Source organism: Tiliqua scincoides, chromosome 8 (genome assembly GCF_035046505.1).
Source record: "Tiliqua scincoides isolate rTilSci1 chromosome 8, rTilSci1.hap2, whole genome shotgun sequence".
NCBI classification, from domain to species: Eukaryota; Metazoa; Chordata; class Lepidosauria; order Squamata; family Scincidae; genus Tiliqua; species Tiliqua scincoides.
Genome location: NC_089828.1, coordinates 23,732,732 through 23,753,571, shown reverse-complemented (window position 1 = coordinate 23,753,571; position 20,840 = coordinate 23,732,732). Strand labels below are relative to the sequence as shown.

The 20,840-nt window shown below is 42.0% G+C and overlaps 1 protein-coding gene across 5 annotated transcripts in view; it reads right to left on the bottom strand.

The window, feature by feature from the left end:
- TJP1 (tight junction protein 1) overlaps nucleotides 1-20,840 on the bottom strand; it is a 130,913-nt gene that overhangs the window by 84,363 nt on the left and 25,710 nt on the right. The window lies entirely within an intron of this gene.

The following is a 20,840-nucleotide window of genomic DNA, read 5'->3' as shown; positions in this document are numbered from 1 at the left end:
AAACTGACAGAACGGGAGATGCACCTCTGTTTACTTTAAAAGAAGTCTGTACTCCTGGGCCTATTTCTGTTAATTTGATAATTCAGCTTACGAATGTACTGCTGCAGATGCAGTAACAGCCAATAGTTTCAATGACTTTAGAAAAGTGATGAAATCATTACAGAATGGCGCACTGAAGGTTAAGTATTTTGGCTGTATGAAACCTCCACATCCAGGGGCATCACGCCTTGGAATATCAGTCATAGAGTTTGCTCACATACTTCATACTTTGCTTGTAGGTTTTGCAGGGACACCTTATTGGCCACTGTGGGACACAAAGCACTGAATTAGGTGGATTTTTGGAATGATGGAATAGGATACTCTCAGGCTTGTTAGCATAAATCAAAACCCATCCATCATTCCATCCCCCTCAAAAGAAAATGCGTGCTTGCCAGCTCCATACAATATTCTGCCAAGGACAGAGTCTCTCATACTGTGGGTTGAGACCCACTAGGTGGGTCATGAGCCAATTTCAGGCGGATTCCCATTCATTTCAATGTGCATTTTATCTTTAATAGACTTGATGCTACCATGGTATGTGACCACATTTGGGAAAACATTACAGATCTGTATTTTCAACAGGCTACGATGTATATGCTTTTAACAATGATAGTCAATGGGGCTTACCCCCAAGGTAAATGTGGATAGGACTGCAGCCTTTGGGACATTTGGGGAATTTTTTTTTAAACAGATCAGCCGCTGCTTGGGAGGGTTTATTTTGAATAATTTTTAAAACTTATATTTATTGTAAACTTTTAATTTACTTACGCTGCAATCCTAACCTCACTTTCCTGGGAATAAGTTGCATTGAACAAAATAGGACTTACTTCTGAGTAGACCTGCTTAGGATTGTGCCCCAAATTGATTTGATTTTCTCATATGGGAGTTTAAAAATTTTTCCTTCTTGATAATATCACTTCCAGCCATGGCATCACTTCCAAGTTAACAACATCACTTCTGGTGGGTCATGACACATTGTCATTCTATAACATGGGTCTCAGTACTAAAAAGTTTGAGAACCACTTGTCTAGGAGATTAGTTGAAAAACTTTTTTTTTAAAAAGTTCAGTCTGGTTTTTAACTGATTAATGATCACATTTATATCAAACAACATATTATACAACTTTGTCTTTGTGGAAAGCCAAAAGAATCTTGGAAGGAGGTTATCATACAGATCACACAAGTTCATAACTTAATAGCCAAACAAAAACTGTGAGTCTGCAAAGCAAATGACCATTTTAGCCATTTTCAGATGATATGGCTTGTCTCCTGTAAAAGATGCATTACATGCAAAATGCAAACACTCTCTCTCTCTCTCTCTCAAAGCATTCCACTATGTTATTACAGTTCAACACATTATTCCATCCTTCAATAAGCCATCTTAGAAGAACAAGTTATGCAAATCATATTAAAGTATTACAAAAACCACAAACAATAGATGGCACCAAGATCTTTACTCTTCTGTTTCAAGTCAAAAGGGGAAGGCAGGTGAGGCTGGTTGGTCAGTCTCTTTTCAGGTAAGTAAATTAGAAAATAAGAATCATGCTGGTGGTACACGGACTAACTTTTACTAGTAAAGCCACACAAGTGCAATCCCATGCAATTGCAAAGGTTTTATTGAAAAATTCTTTTTCCCTTTTAGATGGTCAAATATTTTAGGAAACCAAGGGGTATTTTTGATCAAGGCTGAAATCCTACACACTTTCTTGAGAGCAAGCCCCCCTGAACACAATGGGACTCGCTTTTAGATAGACACATGTAGGACAGCGCTGCAAGACCTCAGGGTGTCATTCATCACCACTTTGGAATGTACATCCCACAAAGCTAGGAACATATCAGGCCATGAGTAACGTAGGCTGCAGAACTCTTTAGGATTAACACACAAGCACAGGAATTGCACAATGTGTGTGCATTTAGGTTAGCCCACCATTTTCAAATACAGTAACCCAATAAAGGAATGGAAAGGTTAAAAAAAAAGTAGTCTTAGTAATGCAAGTTTTCAATACTTGGTAGGAAACATACCCTACTACTTGCGGTTTAACGATACCCTGAATTGCTTAGACACTGAAACCACAATAGACTAAATTACAGCCTGCTGCATTTTGCTTGTACACAAGAAGTTCAAATATAGAAATGGACTATCTTGCTCTTACAGACACCCCCAACACACACACACACACACACACACACACACACACACAGAGAGAGAGAGAGAGAGAGAGAGAGAGAGAGAATGTTCGTTTTAACCTATTATATCAGTGTTATTCAAACTGAGTCCTGGCTCTTTAGGGCAGCACCAGAAACTCAAAGGGGAGGCATGGGATGTCCTCTCACAGGATACAGTCATACCCCTGGGCAGAATACTGGGCAGAGCCCTTCTTCTGCCCATTGTCTGCGCTTTAGCAGAAGAAACAAGAGTTGCTCAGCTGCAAGAGTGGCTGCTGCCACCCGCCCGCTGAGCATGCTCGGCTTGCAGCCCTTAACCCTTGCTGATCCTTGTCTGGTTGGTTCCTAGTTCCCAGCCTGGGATCGATTCTCATCAAAGTGAAAACTCTCTTTTCAACCCCTCCCTCTTCCACTCCCCCCCTTTCGATCTCTAAACCTTCCCGCTTTCCTCCCCCTCCCCTTAAAGTTGTTTCCATGCAGTTGGCAAAGGGGATGGGGAGAGACAAGCACACACTTTATTATTAACATTAACAGTATTTATATACCGCTTTTCAACTAAAAGTTCACAAAGCGGTTTACAGAGAAAAATCAAATCACTTTACTTGGCCAGGAGCAGAAAAAGGGTACTGTTTTTAAAGTGATTTATTAATCTTGTTGTTTGACTGAAGAGGAGAGGCTGTATTTTTTAAGTGATGAATCTTGCTATTTGAAGGGAATATTTATCAGTCATTGATGAAGTGATTGCCAGCCCAATCCTATCCACACTTTCCTGGGAGTAAGCCCCATTGACTCTAATGGGACCTACTTCTGAGTAGACATGCATAGGCTTGAGCTGTGCATCTCCTAGTATAGGAGACATATCAGCTTCCTAACAAAACCTTTATCAGCTCTGAAATATTTTCATGGTCTATTTTTGTTTTCCCCACCAACTGCTGGAAAAATTTAATTTCATTAAATTAATAAAGGGTTCGATTCTATCCAAGGAGAATGGGAGAAATGACTAGTTGGACTGGGATCCACAGGGGTGTGTGTGTGTGTAATGTTGGTCAGACTGGTTGTTCACAAAGTTCATTTGATAAAACAATTCTATTGGTATGCTTACAAAGTTAAAAAAATGAGTCTTCCTGGACCAGACAAAATCTACCTACTCCAGCATCCTGTCTCCAACAGTGATCAGCAGCTGATCATTTATAAAGCATGTATATTGCTGTGTATTAATATATTTTTAAGATCTGCATTTAATTAATGATTAATATAATTAATCATTAATTAATTAATCATTAATATAATTAATATTAATATAGTTAACATATTTAATATTTATAATAATTATATTTAATATAATTAATATTTCTGGCCACTTCCTGTTTAATGATGTCACTTCCAGCCCTCAGGAACATGACTGGGAGTCATGGCCAACAGCCACAGGGGTCAAGGGAGCCACTGGCCGGAAAAGTTTGAGTACCACTGTATTATATGGTAACTATTTTCCCCCCAATCTTCCCTGAAAACTGCCATAGCATCAAAAATTCTATTGGGAAATATGATGGTAAAATCTAGAGTCCCAATTTTTAAAACACACAACACCACAAAAATCAGCATACAAGGTACAAGTACTTCTAAAATTCACTATTTACAACAGTAATAAACATTTGTTTTATGTAAGCTATCATTTTGAAATATGAATGCTTTCACTCCTGTAATGAACAAACTAAAATTAGATCCCTAGTTTTTATTGGGACTGGCAACAGCAAGCAGCTCCATAAACATCTATCAGGGTGAAATTTGGAGTTTGAAGAAATTCACAGCTACAAGGTTTAGTATTAGAGAAAGTAGTCATAAATATCCCTTGAAATAAATATTTCAAGTCAAATCTAGTATTACCATACTGCATGGGCCTTAGGTTTTAAGATTTCTATTAACACACTTCCTTTGGTTGGCAACCTTCAGTCTCGAAAGACTATGGTATAAGCCTACAGCACCCGGTATTCCCAGGCGGTCTCCCATCCAAGTACTAACCAGGCCTGACCCTGCTTAGCTTCCGAGATCAGGCATGTGCAGGGTAATGTATTAACACACTTCCACTTACTATGAATTCATTGGACATTCTGCTCACATATGCACACAGTGAACTTAACTCACAGAAGTGCCACCACCAGAACACACATTGCTACTGCTGAAGAACAAATGACCTGCAGTGAACAGTCCCTACATCCCCAATCCACCACCCTAGTCCGTAAGGCAGTGTTTCTCAAACTGTGGGTCAGGGCCCACTAGGTGGATCACAAGTCACTTTCAGGTGGGTCTCCATTCATTTCAGTGTGCATCTGCCACCTTGGGTACTTTTCAGGGAGAAAGGCGGAATATAAATCCAGTAAATAAATCTTATTTTTAATATATTAGACATAGTATGTAACTGCATTTGGGGAAATGTTACATATCTGTACTTTTAACAGACTATATTCCTTTAACAACGATGGTCAATGGGGCGTACTTCCGGGTAAGTGCGGATAGGATTGCTACCTTTGGGATATTTGGGGAATTTTTTTTAAACAGACCAACCACTGCTTGGGGTGGTTAGGAGGGTTCTTTTAAATAAATTTTTAAACTTATACTTACTGTAAACTTTTAATTTACTTAAGTCATTAGATTTGATTTTGTCATTTGGGGGTGTTAAAAATGTTCCTGCTTGATGATGTCACTTCTGGCCATGACATCACTTCCAGGTTAATGACTTTACTTTCGGTGGGTTCCAACAGGCTGCCATTCTAAAAAGTGGGTCCCAGTGCTTAAATGTTTGAGAACCACTGCTGTAAGGGAAAAATGACAAAACAGTCTAAGGCAGATGCATGCCTTCCCTACTAGCATACACCTTTCCTCTTAGCTGCCATTTGAAGGACACGCCAAGTTATTAAAGAACAATGACATGCCATATTAAAACAAACCTATCTTACAGTGAGAAACATCACTGGTCCACCTAGCTCGGTACAGGCGTCCCCACAGATCCGGTTATTTGCAGTTCCCCTTGGCCCATTAACTTTATCTTGATTACTTGTGCAAAACAATTGGTATCTTGCTTTTACAGAATGCTACAAGAAGACTGCTTGTGGATAGACAAGCAGGCAGGCATCCTACATGCTAGAGGAGACAACTCAGTGAACATTAACAGGAAGCATTCTGCTTATGACATCCTATAAAAGCAAGATACTGATTGCTTCACAGGAGTGTAAAAAGGAAAAACAAAGGTAATGGAAGGGAGGGGCCTGTGGAGTTAGGGTTCCCCCTTATCCACACTTTCTAGTATCTGGGGGCAACCAGGAACTTATCTCTCACAGATACTGGAGAAATTATCTATTCCATGTGGCAGGAACTCTCCAGGGTCTTCAAGGGGGGCCCTTCTGAATCATGTACTCTGATATTCTCTTTTGTTTAAATCACGGGTGCCTAAACCCCAGCCAGGGGGCCACTTGCAGCCCTTGGGGGCTCCCAATCTGGCCCGCAGGGAGCCCCCAATCTCCAATGAGATTCTGGCCTTCTGGAGACTTGCTGGAGGCCATGCTGGCCCAATGTAACTGCTCTCAGTGTGAGGATGACTGTTTGACCTCTCACCTGAACTATGGGAAAAGGGCTCCCTCCATTACTTGCTGTTCCACGTCTGTGATGCAGCAGTGGCAGCGAAGGAAAGGCTGGTCTTGCTTTGTACAAGGTCTTTCATAGGCCTTGAGCTACTGCAAGACCATCATTCATTCATATAAGTTGCATCTTTAATAAATTCATTTGTGTAAATTTATTCAAATTTTAAATGCAAATTAATTTTTTTCCTGGCCTCCTACACAGTGTCAGAGAGATGATGTGGCCCTCCTGCCAAAATGTTTGGACACCCCTGGTTTAAAGCGTAGCATGCTGCAGTGTACACAATGGGTGACTATAGATGGCTGCTACTGTTGCTTTCACTGGAATAGTATCCAATTAAAGATTTTGACAATGAATCTAGATTTATAAAAATGTATGAGACAATTCAAACACCTTGGGAAACACTTTGATTTTTAAAGGTAGCCTGTGCAATGATGAGCAGGAATCCATAACTTCGAAAGCAAGAATATTTGTCTTACTGCCTGGAAGACAATAAATGTATAACTAGTGCAGTCCCAGGCAGATATCTGACTGGGATTTCACACACACAAGGTAACAGATGCTCCAAGACAGTTCTTATTTTAAATTGACCTGAAAAAAGTTACTTCTATTTCTTGCCTGCGGGAAGATTTTAATGTGATGATTCCATTACTACATCTTTTTGAGATGACTGATGTAAATGTACAAAGTCAGTTCGCATCCAACGTTCTCTCCTAGGATGTATCCAAGACATTTAAATTGTCATATTCTTTTCCTGCCACCATTCCCCATCCTCATTTGTTGTGTGCAAAGAATGCGTAAGATTACTAAAATAGCGGTTGCAAAGAGGTAAGCAACCAAACAGATGTAATTACTTAGGTTTGGTCCAAAACTGCTTCTTTTGCTACCATTTCTCTCCACTAAATTACAGCTTCTTTGGTTTCCAGTAAGTTTCAGGTTTCTTATAACTCCTAGCAAACTAGTTAAGCGTAATGTATGCTTTGCAAGATATTGTGCAACAGTTACTCTATGTTTTTGGCACAGTAACAGTGGCAGCTTACACATGTCTTCTCAGAAGCAAGTCCCATTGTATTAAATGGGATGAGCAGCCCGATCCTATTCAGTGCTGGTGGTGGGGCCACGTGGACCACTACGTATCAAGTGCGAAACTGAACAGGCTGCAAGACTCCTTGGGATAGGGGAACATCTGTTCCCTTACTCCCTGTCAAGCTCCAGCCTGCTCAATGGGGCTATTTCGATCTGCGCCAGCAAAATCGCTGGTGCAAGTCCGAGTAGCCCTGTCTGAACCCTGCACATAGTGTCCCTTAGAGCAACTAGTTCAGAAATCAGAATAATAAGTGCCACAATCAAAGATAGCAACAGTTGAGCGCATGCTAGTTTATTCACGTACCCATGTGTGAGGATAAACCAAAAATAAGCAGTAACTGGAAAGCATGTCTCGCCCAACAACACCAATTTTTCCCATGCAGCACAGATCCATTCCAGTGTACACTCTCAGTTCATGTAGGGTTACGGCCACCAGAACTCACAGTATGCTCTAAATTTCATCCCAAAATATGGTAGGTTTATGACAAATTGATGTGACTAGAAATCCCCAGGGGCAGGATATCTGAAATCTGCTAGCCTCCAACAGTACTGTAAAACAAGGACCTCAGAAATTTCAGTCATTAGTCAGGAGTGTTTGTTTAAATAGAAGCCAATGCTTTCAAGTACCTCCATCCATACTACCAAGATAGTAAGGCTGTCAACAAACTAAAAATTTTGCCTTCTCCAACTTACATTTCTTTTGGCGCAGTAAGCCTTGGACAAGAGAAGTTCTCTGTAGCTTGTGCCTGTAGCCATTTATTGTGAAATCACAACAAATGGGATTCTCTTTGGAAACTCTCCAGGACTTTTTCAAAAAAACTACTTAATTAATTAGCTAGTTGCCTGGAAAAGGTTCATTTTAACTTTCTGAAGCCATCTTAATCAAGTTAAGTACGCAAAAACTGTAATTCATTATGTTAGCATTAAAGTACCAAGACCATAGCCAGCAGCTTCCAAATTACTACCAATTCTGTCTAATCAGCCTCTTCTCCTGTCTTCTGGTGGACTTGAAGGGAAAAATCTGCAATTTTTGCAGAAACTATTTTAAGAGATCTCTTCATGCCAAAAGCTCACCTTTTAACAAAATCTACAGTCTAATACATGTATTAATTTTCTCAAGTTGCCATGCCCAGTTGATGAGCATTTCTCATAGAGAGTTACTAACACCCAAAATGAAATAATCTCATGTGCACCCATAGTAAACAGGACCTATAACACAGGTGGTACACAGTATCAGGGAAATACTGGCTTTTAGAACCAACTAGCATTCAAAACATAATATTCAGTCAGTCACCATATAAGCACAGCAGATCTATGTGAAAGAACTCTTACTACAAGCGGATTGTGTCCCCTGCATCCAAGCTCCATGTTTATAAAATACTGCTTGCACACAGCATACCAGAAGTCCTTTCACATATTCTCTCCCTTGACCCACATTACTACTCATTTGTTGGTTACATTAACCTCCTCTACCATCATTGGCACGTACAGTATACATACACACTCCTTTAACAGGAGGGGGAGAATGCTACTGTAAGGTTTGCACAAAGACAAACATTGCCACGTTCAAGATCCTTGTCAGTAAGAACCAGGTCACCCAGAGAAGGCATGATAGACAATTTTCAACCACTGTGCCATGGCACATTGGTATGCCACAGGAATTTGGAGGAAGGTCATTTATTAATATGGCCATTGGGGAATGTGAGTCCCCCCACCAGCAGTGTGCCTTGTCAATTTTCAAACAACTGATGGTGTGCCTTGACAATTTTAGTGCCTTGTCAGCACACAGTGAGTTGAAAAAGGTTGAAAATTGCTGGGCTAGAGTTTGTCTCAACACAAAGCTGTCCGCAAATACAGCACTTTAACCCTTACCCATGGGACTGAACTGAGAATGGAACCAGCTCTTACCTACACTGTACTCTCCTATGCTCTGGTTCTCTCATATGGTTTTCCCATATGTACTGGAAAATACATATGTAATATGTATTTTGTATGCATGTAGAAGTTGACTGTCATGAAGACAGAGATAAAAATAGAGGAACTTTAACTACAACATTTCTCAATATCCAAAAGGCAAGTTATGGGGGGGACCCGGGAAACTATAGGCCGGTCAGCCTAACATCCATACCGGGTAAGATGGTGGAATGCCTCATCAAAGATAGGATCTCAAAACAAATAGACGAACAGGCCTTGCTGAGGGAGAGTCAGCATGGCTTCTGTAAGGGTAAGTCTTGCCTCACAAACCTTATAGAATTCTTTGAAAAGGTCAACAGGCATGTGGATGTGGGAGAACCCGTGGACATTATATATCTGGACTTTCAGAAGGCGTTTGACACGGTCCCTCACCAAAGGCTCCTGAAAAAACTCCACAGTCAGGGAATTAGAGGACAGGTCCTCTCATGGATTGAGAACTGGTTGGAGGCCAGGAAGCAGAGAGTGGGTGTCAATGGGCAGTTTTCACAATGGAGAGAGGTGAAAAGCGGTGTGCCCCAAGGATCTGTCCTGGGACAAGTGCTTTTCAACCTCTTCATAAATGACCTGGAGACAGGATTAAGCAGTGAAGTGGCAAAGTTTGCAGACGACACCAAACTTTTCTGAGTGGTACAGAAGTGATTGTGAGGAGCTCCAGAAGGATCTCTCCAGACTGGCAGAATGGGCAGCAAAATGGCAGATGCGCTTCAATGTCAGTAAGTGTAAAGTCATGCACTTTGGGGCAAAAAATCAAAACTTCACATATAGGCCAATTCTATGCTTGGGATCATTAGGAAGGGTATTGAGAACAAAACGGCTAGTATTATAATGCCGTTGTACAAATTGATGGTAAGGCCACACCTGGAGTATTGTGTTCAGTTCTGGTCACCGCATCTCAAAAAAGACATAGTGGAAATGGAACAGGTGCAAAAGAGAGCGACTAAGATGATTACGGGGCTGGGGCACCTTCCTGATGAGGAAAGGCTACGGCGTTTGGGCCTCTTCAGCCTAGAAAAGAGACGCCTGAGGGGAGACATGATTGAGACATACAAAATTATGCAGGGGATGGACAGAGTGGATAGGGAGATGCTCTTTACGCTCACACATAATACCAGAACCAGGGGACATCCACTAAAATTGAGTGTTGGGCAGGTTAGGACAGACAAAAGAAAATATTTCTTTACTCAGCATGTGGTTGGTCTGTGGAACTCCTTGCCACAGGATGTGGTGCTGGCGTCTAGCCTAGACGCCTTTAAAAGGGGATTGGACAAGTTTCTGGAGGAAAAATCCATTATGGGGTACAAGCCATGATGTGTATGCGCAACCTCCTGATTTTAGAAATGGGTTATGTCAGAATGCCAGATGCAAGGGAGGGCACCAGGATGAGGTCTCTTGTTATCTGGTGTGCTCCCTGGGGCATTTGGTGGACCGCTGTGAGATACAGGAAGCTGGACTAGATGGGCCTATGGCCTGATGCAGTGGGGCTGTTCTTATGTTCTTATGTCAGGGTGACTGAAGGGGCACCAGTCCACCCCAAATGCAATCATACACAACTTCTAAGTTTCATAGTGGTGACTGCACCTTACAAGGGAAAAGCTTCTAAGAAACTGCATTAATCCTAAAACCTAGAACTGCTGTTCATCTGAGTAGCAGCCTTATGTCTTTTGTTTACACATGAACCAATATCTAGTCTATTATCGAAAAGAAAGCAAATTGATATAGGAGTTTAGGGGGAAGCCCAACCATTTCCATGTTGCTTCATGGGAGAGACAGTTATTAAAAAAAAAAGTAAAAGATGTTTTAGACAAGTGTAAAATCAGCTTTAAAAGGCATTTAAGAGTCATTAGAATGTAGTTGGAGTTGCTCCCCAGAACAAATGCTCTCAGGGCTGCATACCAGTCTCTCTGAAAGTTATCCAATGCACAGCTGCTGTTATACACAATGTGCAGCTCAGTCAATCGCGGGGGGGGGGGGGTAGAGGGAGAATGTATGCATTTGAAACTTTTTCCTTTGAGAATAAATAGGAACCAAGAACTTTACATATCCCGTTTTAGAAAGGGCTTATTAAGAGAATTTTCAACTTTCACAAGTGTTACATTTAAGGTTTGTGCAAATCTAGACTACCTGATATTTCACAGTTCTCCTGAAAACAGACACATTCCAAATGAAGCTGTTTGGAAGAGGTGAGGAATTAACATGATTCAAGAGGTACTGGAAGCCCAAAAGTAAAAAGTAGAAATGGGAAAAACTAATCTCATTTACTTGGAACAAGATGTTATAAGTACACCAAGGATTGGAAGCAATCATTCCCTTTTTGCATAGGATACTAAGATGAAGTACTGCATCATGAACATATAAAAGCATCCTACACCAAGTCAGAGCATTCATTAATCTAGCTCAGCACTAACCCAGAGGCTTTCTAGGATCCCAGGCAGGAGTACTCCCCCATACCCATCATTCAGAATCTCTTTCAAGCGGAGATTTTTGATGGTCCAGTTGACACAAAAAAATTGCCACCTTTATTTTATATACTACCTGCAAGGTAAGTTTGAACCCTAAGGGCATGTGGGGAGCCATTCTTAGGGGGTGCCCCACAATGGTGAAATTCTTCTCCCATGTGTCTGCAGTCTGAGCCTGAATAGTTTCCAGAACACCTACAAAAAACTCTCCTCATTGGACCAGTATTCAAGGGCCAGAATGAAGCAGGGGTGCAACTTGCAATGTAATCTTACGCAAGTCATCTTATATATTATATTGAGTTCAATGGGACTTACCCTCAGGTAACTGTGTAGATAAAGGTTTTCAAACTCCCTCAGAGTTTGAGCCCCAAGGTAAGTCTTTAGAGGGCTGGGATCCTCAGGATCATGTCACTGCAGGAGCAGAGGGTTTGTTTGTTTTTTCATAACATGCCCTACCTGCTGCTATTTTTCCCTGCAGCTTAAAAAAATATTGATCCCGACCCACTTCCAGGTTGTGATTGCAAAACCGGAAGCAGGTCGCAATCAATTTTTTAAAAACTATTTAGAAGCCATGGGGAGCCCGGTGGAGTGCACTATGGGACTCCCTACACTCCTAGACTCCAACAGCAGGTAGGGCATGTTAGAAAAAAAAAAGCCCCCTCTGCCACCACAGCAGAACCATCCTGGGGATCGAATCACTGCCTTCCTCTTTAAGGGGTCAGAGGCTGAAGTCCTCAGGCTGGTGTGCTGCAACTCTCCAGTTTGAGAACCTCAGGTGTTGTTTATTGCAGCCTTACCTGGGTGCTTTTGTAGACCACATTGTGCTTCACGTTTAACTGTTAAGTTAAAGTTTAGGAGGGGGTCTGAAAGGCATTTCATACAGTGTGTCCCTCTCGTTTGGAGCTTAGGTAGAGACTGGGCTATCTAATTGCCTTCATGGAAATTCCATAAACTTCTGCAGTACAACTGCTCCCTACCTCTGTAACCAGAGTGAACAGAACTAGCAGTTATTTCCACTCAGCTTGCCTTGCAAGTCCCTCCTTGCTCTAAATTTTAATCCTCTAAACCCTGGACTCAGAAAAGCAATTTGTGTTCAGTGCCACAGTTCTGGTTTTTAACTCAAGTATACTTCAGTTGATTTTAAAAATAACCCCCAAAGAATATCAGCACAGGAGATTATATATCACTACCAAATTGATCCTTAAAGTTGATGAAGCTTACACTGCAAGATAAATTCACACTTTTTTGCACAGAGGAAGAATCTTAATATATTTCAACACGTTGCTATACACAAGTGATTCACCCTCCTAGTTACCATGGAAGCAACGCAGAGCCATTAATCCCTTCTTCCAAAATTAACTCCAGACTTTTTTTTTCCCTCCTAATTTGAGAAGCAAATTCCATAGTGGACAATCTGGATATGCATTTTGACTGCATTCTCTCAGCCTTTTATTGCACCTGCTACAGCAAGAAAACTCTGGCCCCACATTCCTTCCCTCACAAGATTAAATCTGCATGCCAGCACACTGTCACTACATGGGGCCAAGCCAAGCAGCAAAACCCATTTTAAATACATCAGCCTCTTAGTCCAGGAAGCTTATTACTCGCATCAGACACAAAAACAGCAACACATCACTGGAAGTGGGGGAAGAGAGTGTCCAGTATTTCCTCTGGTGCCGTCTGTTTGTCCCACTAAAGGCTGCAAACACAACTCAAAGTGCTATGTAAACAACAGTAAAAGAGTGAACAGAAGACTCATTACACTGAAAACAAAACTAGTGCCAACACATGTTCCATCAGACCGTTCCCAGATAGAAACACTAGCAAGAAGCATCTGGGCTGAAGGCAGGGGTTGGGGGCAGACGCTGTTTTGGAGACAAGCAAAGCACCATTGACAAAAGTAAAGCTAGTTAAAGAAACAGACTATCCCCTCCCTAATAAAAATTCCTTCCCTTCTTTTGCTTGTTTGCCTTAACCTTTGTTTAGCACTGTGTGCACCCAGACATGTGGTGCTAACAGTTTTGGCTATTTCAGTGGGCAAGAATCATGACTACTGCTCTGAAACTATGATTCCCAGAAACCGTCACAGACCCACCCAACATGTTATACTGCAACTATACTTGCTACTATTATAATAAGCAAAAGCAAGTGAAGTGCTGGCAAAGTTACATCTACTGATTTATATACCATTTTCAACAAAAAGTAGTTCACAAAGTGGTTTACACTGCAAAATACGTCAATAAATGGTTCCGTGTCTCCAAAGGACTCAATGTCTTTAAAAAAGATGCAAAAAGTCACCAGCAACAGCATTGGGAAAGGACGTCACACTGGGCTGAACAGGGATAGTTGCTCTCCCCTATGTAAGAGGGACACCATTCTGAAAGGTGCCTAATGGCACCTTTGGCAGGAGCTAATGGTATCAGCCAACTGGCAGAAGGTATTGGTATCGGCTACCTAAAAATGCATGATGTGATATAGCCAGGAGAACTACCTTCTAATCTGAAGGGGGTTGCTTTCTCAAGATCCCTTTCTCATGGACCGAATCTGAACATGTCCTGAACCCACTGGGACCTGCTCCTTCCCTCCTACTCCAGTCTCCTGGGGCACATAAATATGCCCTTCTAACAGATGCACCAGTCAGCTTTTGGCTTAACTAGGGCATTCCGTTTTAGTTCTTATGAAGGTTCAGTCAGTCAGGTTTTTGTGAATTCGCCAATGAAGGCAATTAATTTTGCCTGTTGGGATCAAAGGATCCCAAATACCTACGAATAAGAACTGCAGGTTCAAGTCAAAGTCAATTTGTTACTCCAAAGCAAACAAGCCTGTCTAATGCCCTATGAAAAATTGAGCAAGTCTTTAACTAGGTTCTCCCTCCTCCCTTAATATCACAAAAGGCCTGTTTTTCCTTAGGAATTCATTCTAATTTTTCAACCCTCTACGAGCACTTCCCAGTTTATATATACAAAAATCACCAAACTTAAAGAAACTTGTTTTCCAGAGCCACCAACCTTGCACAAAGAAAATATTCTTACTACAGTATTTCAAAACCTGCTTTGGATCAAAAGGATGGAAAAGTTTCAAAGTTGCATTTTTAGATATTTGCAATCCTCTCTTCAGCTAAAAGATTCAATCTACCCGATTACCACTTTTCAGCACTTAACTTTATTCAGAATGTCATCTGTTTTTCCAGTGGTCTCTAGACGGTACTCAATAGTTTGACTACCTTCAACAAATTGTGCATTTTCTTCCAGAAACACACACACTTTAATTTTCCGGAAGCGTGCTTCATTTTATAACACATCTAACTTTGAAATGATGTTCTCAGACTCCAAAAGCTAAGCAGGATCAGCTGCCTTACATGGGAGACTGAGGAAGGAGTGGACTATGGAGGAGTCAGCTGGCAAGAACGCTCTAGAGCAGTGGTTCACACACATTTAGCACTGGGACCCACTTTTTAGAATGAGAATCTGTCAGGACCCACCAGAAGGGATGTCATGACCAGAAGTGACATCATCAAGCAGGAAATAACAATCCTAGGCTGCAATCCTACCCACACTTACCCAGGAATAAGTCCCATTTACTATCATTGTTAAAAAAATATACATAGCAGCTTGCTGATCTCTTGACTAAGATATGCAACTTGTCCCTCAAAACGGCCACGGTGCCAGAAGATTGGAAGATAGCAAATGTCACACTGATCTTTAAAAAGAGAAAGAGGGGGGACCCAGGAAACTATAGGCCAGTCGGCTTAACATCTATACCAGGTAAGATGGTGAAATGCCTCATCAAAGATAGGATCTCAAAACACATAGACGAACAGGCCTTGCTGAGGGAGAGTCAGCATGGCTTCTGTAAGGGTAAGTCTTGCCTCACAAACCTTATAGAATTCTTTGAAAAGGTCAACAGGCATGTGGATGTGGGAGAACCCGTGGACATTATATATCTGGACTTTCAGAAGGCGTTTGACACGGTCCCTCACCAAAGGCTACTAAAAACTCCACAGTCAGGGAATTAGAGGACAGGTCCTCTCATGGACTGAGAACTGGTTGAAGACCAGGAAACAGAGAGTGGGTGTCAATGGGCAATTTTCACAGTGGAGAGAAGTGAAAAGCGATGTGCCCCAAGGATCTGTCCTGGGACAAGTGCTTTTCAACCTCTTCATAAATGACCTGGAGACAGGGTTGAGCAGTAAAGTGGCTAAGTTTGCAGACAACATCAAACTTTTCTGAGTGGTAAAGACCAGAAGTGATTGTGAGGAGCTCCAGAAGGATCTCTCCAGACTGGCAGAATGGGCAGCAAAATGGCAGATGCGCTTCAATGTCAGTAAGCGTAAAGTCATGCACATTGGGGCAAAAAAATCAAAACTTCACATATAGGTTGATGGGTTCTGAGCTGTCTGTGACAGATCAGGAGAGAGATCTTGGGGTGGTGGTGGACAGGTCGATGAAAGTGTCGACTCCATGTGCGACAGCAGTAAAGAAGGCCAACTCTATGCTTGGGATCATTAGAAATGGTATTGAGAACAAAACGGCTAATATTATAATGCCTTTGTACAAGTTGATGGTAAGGCCACACTTGGAGTATTGTGTTCAGTTCTGGTAGCCGCATCTCAAAAAAAGACATAGTGGAAATGGAAAAGGTGCAAAAGAGAGTGACTAAGATGATTACAGGGCTGGGGCACCTTCCTTATGAGGAAAGGCTACGGCGTTTTGGCCCCTTCAGCCTAGAAAAGAGGCGCCTCAGGGGGGACATGACTGAGACATACAAAATTATTCAGGGGATGGACAGAGTGGATAGAGAGATGCTTTTTACACTCTCACATAATACCAGAACCAGGGGACATCTGCTAAAATTGAGTGTTAGGAGAGTTAGAACAGACAAAAGAAAATATTTCTTTACTCAGCGTGTGGTTGGTCTGTGGAACTCCTTGCCACAGCATGTGGTGATAGCGTATTGCCTGGATGCCTTTAAAAGGGGATTGGACAAGTTTCTGGAGGAAAAATCCATTACGGGTTACAAGCCATGATGTGTATGTGCAACCTCCTGATTTTAGAAATGGGCTATGTCAGAATGCCAGTGTAAGGGAGGGCACCAGGATGCAGGTCTCTTGTTATCTGGTGTGCTCCCTGGGGCATTTGGTGGGCCGCTGTGAGATACAGGAAGCTGGACTAGATGGGCCAATGGCCTGATCCAGTGGGGCTGTTCTTATGTTCAAAGTACAGGTCTGTATCATTTCCCCAAATGCAGTCACAGACCATGGTAGCATCAAGCCTAAAAGATTAAAATATAGATTAAAATAGATTAGATAAAAATAAAATATTGAAATGAATGGCGATCCACCTGGGTCCCTAACCACAGTTTGAGAAACACTGCTCTAGAGAACTGGTCTGAAGCTTGGCATAGCTGCATGCGGGAGCTTGGAAAACACAAGTCCTGTGTAGCCAGGATGACGACTGCACAATGAAGAGAGACATCTGGGGAAATGGAAGGTTCTATGAAATTACCTCATGGAGTAATACTTGTAAGAAGCCCACTGAAAAAATGGGGTTTATGTCTAGCCTGCCTATGTAAACTGCCCTCCGACTAAAAGCAGTATATAAATACTGTAATAAACAAACTGAGATAGTGAATCTCTCCCAAGGTCAAACCAGTGAAACACACACTCAAGTCTTCACAAGAAGAAACAAAGGACTTCTCAAGAGAATTCCTGCTACTTATATCCCACCCTCCCAAGTCACAGCGTCAATCTCAGAAAAAGTTGCAGAGATCTTCTCTCCTACTTGGTAGTTATAGGTAAATGATGGTTTACATATGAATCAGGGAGAAGCCTGACATGAATACAAAAGGCTCTCTTATACCGAGACAGACCACTAATCTTATCTACACCTGTATTGTCTCTATGGGCTGGAAGTAGCACTCTTGGGTTAAGAGGTCTTTCTGACCTGTTACCTGATCCTTTAACTGAAGTTTCAACCTGGAACCATCTGGAGCTATGCCTCCTCCACACTACCTCACCAGTGGTGGTATCAAAGAGCTTTGGGCTGCAACAATGACAGTTCAATAGTGACTGGAGGGGAGAAGTTTGGCGTTGAATAAACAAGTTATAGAAAGAATATATTGCAATGGAAAGAGGAAAAGGCAAGCAGCAGCAATAGCTTTTCAGGGGGATTTGGCCAACCAACAATGGACCTCTTCTGAGAACATCTATGCCTCCAAGGCATATGTAACACTGCACTATCTATAGATTTCTTCCATTTACACTATTGTGCAAACAGATTGAGGATGTAGAAATCTCATGAATATATGAACAAGCTTGTAAATACAGTAGTAGCAACACAAAGATTGTTTTTAAAACACATACATTTTGAAGGCTCTCAACATAAATGAACAGCTGTAAAAAAAGTAGAGAAATGACTGTGGAAAATGGGGGGGTGCGAGAAGGAATTATTAAACAAACCCAGACAAATTTGTTTACAGTCAGTTGCTTAAAGATCCCCTCTGCGCAGCACTAGCATTTTTAAAGACAGCTGCATAAAAGCTTTCTGCAAGTTAATCACCATGGATGGGCCAGCGCTCTGCAATAAATAGCTCTCTCCACATAATGGGAGTACGTGCATGGTTCTCTAGAGTCTGGTGTTTCCATCATTTCAGTACTCGGCTGTTTTACCCTGGCTTATCACTTCTATAGAGTGTAATTAAACGTTCCTGAAAAATCAAGTTTTGTATCTAGGATAATCCAAGCCAAAAAGAAATGGGGTCCTACAAATAAATAGGGTTAACTGCATGATCTCACCCAGTCTGATCTGTTCAGTGCTTTACCCAATGACATTTTAACAAGTGTGATTGCACATAGTTAATATTACAGAATCCCTACACCACCTTTCACCCACTGATTTCAAAGCCATTTACAACAAAATCTCTGCCAACTGCAACCAAGCACACCCAACAGCAAAACAGCAGGAGGACAATATAGGTCACAACCAAAAGGACACGGGAACAAGTATGTCTGCGAACATCTATGGAATTCCAGGATTAAATGCACTACAACTACAATCCGTAAGAGGTCTTTCCACAGGTCTTAGTAGGGCCTTACTTTTCGAAGGTCAGTTTGACGTCCAAATAAAATGGAAACTGAAGCAAGGTCTCCTTAGCCAGTTTCCTGCATGCAACTCCTCACAGCTTAAGAAGGTACTCTGTGAGATACCAGGGACCCAGACCATTTAGGGCTGCATAAAACAAAGTCTGCAGTTTGACCTGGACACAGAAACAAGCTAGAAGCAGTAACACAACTATCATACTGAAATACGGTTGGACCTCCCAATCTCGTCTGATCTCAGAAGCTAAACAGGGTCAGGCCTGGTTAGTACTTGGATGGAAGACCACCTGGGAATACCGGGTGCTTCAGGCTTATACCATAGTCTTTCGAGACTGAAGGTTGCCAACCATTGGACCTCAGTACGTACCTCACTTTCATATTGAGGTACCTCACTATCATACTGACCTCACAGTACCTCCCAGACACAACCAGAAGAGTCGCCTCTCAAAGACTCTTCCAGTCATGACGGGGAGATACAATGAGGCCCTCCTGAACTGCATTGCATCAAAACCATAGGTTCTGAACCCCCAGAGCAGCAGGGACAAACTGTAATAGGGTTTCACCAATCTATTTCCAAATAGTTCCAAATAGTAGTTCCAAATAGTGGTAGTATGCTAGGCTATTTGCTGCTTTCAAGTCATTTTCATGGGCAGCTCCATATGATTGGGGCATTTGGACTATTTATGGGTGCTTTAATACACCTGGAACTGCACACAGGTAAGCTTGCAACACAGCTCCAAGTTCCTGTGGTCTTTGGTGGCCACAGATATTAAGGCAGCAGTCTCCAAAGTGGGGACCACCGTGTGCCAGGAATGGTGTCTCTGGCATGGACAGAACTTACCGTTCCACCTGGGCCCTTTCCATTCTGCTGCAGAACACTCCCAATCTTTGTGGCGGCCAGCTGCTTCCCAAGTCTGATGGTCCAGCAGGTTATGCGCCTGGATTTCTGGGCACATGCAGGGATTTCTGACTCTGCAAAGGTTGGGGGATGATCTGCAGCAGAACGGAGAGGCCTGTGGGTGGAATGGAAAGCTCCATTCACCTGAGGGAAGGATCATGGTGGGTACTGAGTCTGGCCTTGTGCACTGGGGTTGGGCTCCTGCTCTTTTATTCCAGCCAAAGAGCAGATCTGTGAAGAGACCTATGAAAACCCGTTGGGGACCAGGCAGTCTACAGAGAGGCAAGTAAAAATTCTCTTTACTTACCTCTCCAGGCTGCCCAGTAGGCCTACAGCATGAAGCTCACACTTCTTCAGTGGCACTGCATGCGCTGGGTCAGCCTTGGATAATGTTGGGCAGTTAGTGCAGTCACTGCATCACGACCAATGCACTTATTGCTGCCACAGCTCTTAGCTTTAGAGTACACAGCATCATTACAGCCCAAGAGATGGAAATTCAGCAACTGTCAAAGTTCTTACACTGCAAGTTGTCCAGAGAGCTGTTGGCTGGCTGCTTTTTTCAGGGGGGGGGGGAAGAGAATAATTATACAACTTCTAAAGTATACACTGTATATTTTTCTTATCCACATTAACATCATATAAGCCTTTTAGCCTGGAGAAAGGCAATAGAGAAATCGTGTAAATTTCTGCTTGAAATCTAAGATTGCAAATGCTTAATACATTAATTGATGAAATGTTTTCATAGACTAATGAGAGAATCCTCAACTACAAACATCTATTTAGTTACCCATTATTTTTAGCACAAGTACTTGCCAAAACTTCAAGTGGCAACCACCATCTTAGAGGCACTCTCTTCTGTCACACAGAACTGTGCCCAAGATGGCACCTGCAACATGTGCATACCAATCCTGAAAATGAATGATGTTTTTTCTTCCAAGCTTCTGTTTTATTGTCATGCAAGTTTAAACAGATCAATCTATTCATTGATTAAAATTCATACAATGACTTGGGTTAAGATTTCATTAGACCTCAAGAAACAGCCCTGCAGAAATCCTGACTCTGTGGTCAGCAATGGAAAGAGATAGCAGAGACATAACCCTGGACCACATACCAAGTATCAGGCAAAAGAAGCAAGTGAAGGACCTATTCACAGTATTGTCTCCAACCACAGCAGACACAGTGAAGAGTCAGCCAGTGCCAATTTCTAGACCTGCCAGTTTACAACAAGGCCATCATAAGGCTCCCCCAGCTATGGGGGACAGGGTTCAGCTATGCTACTGCAAGCATTTGGACTACCTGTCCCTTTTAAATGAATAGGTTCAACATTGTAGAATTTTAAATACATTTAATCCATACCATAAACAAGAAGAGAATTACATGCAATCAATATGCAAGTATGATATGGTAGAACTGATATTCCAAATCCAATTTTCTACTCTACAAGAAAAAAAGCATGCACTATCAAAAATACTACCACCTCAATTAATAAGGCT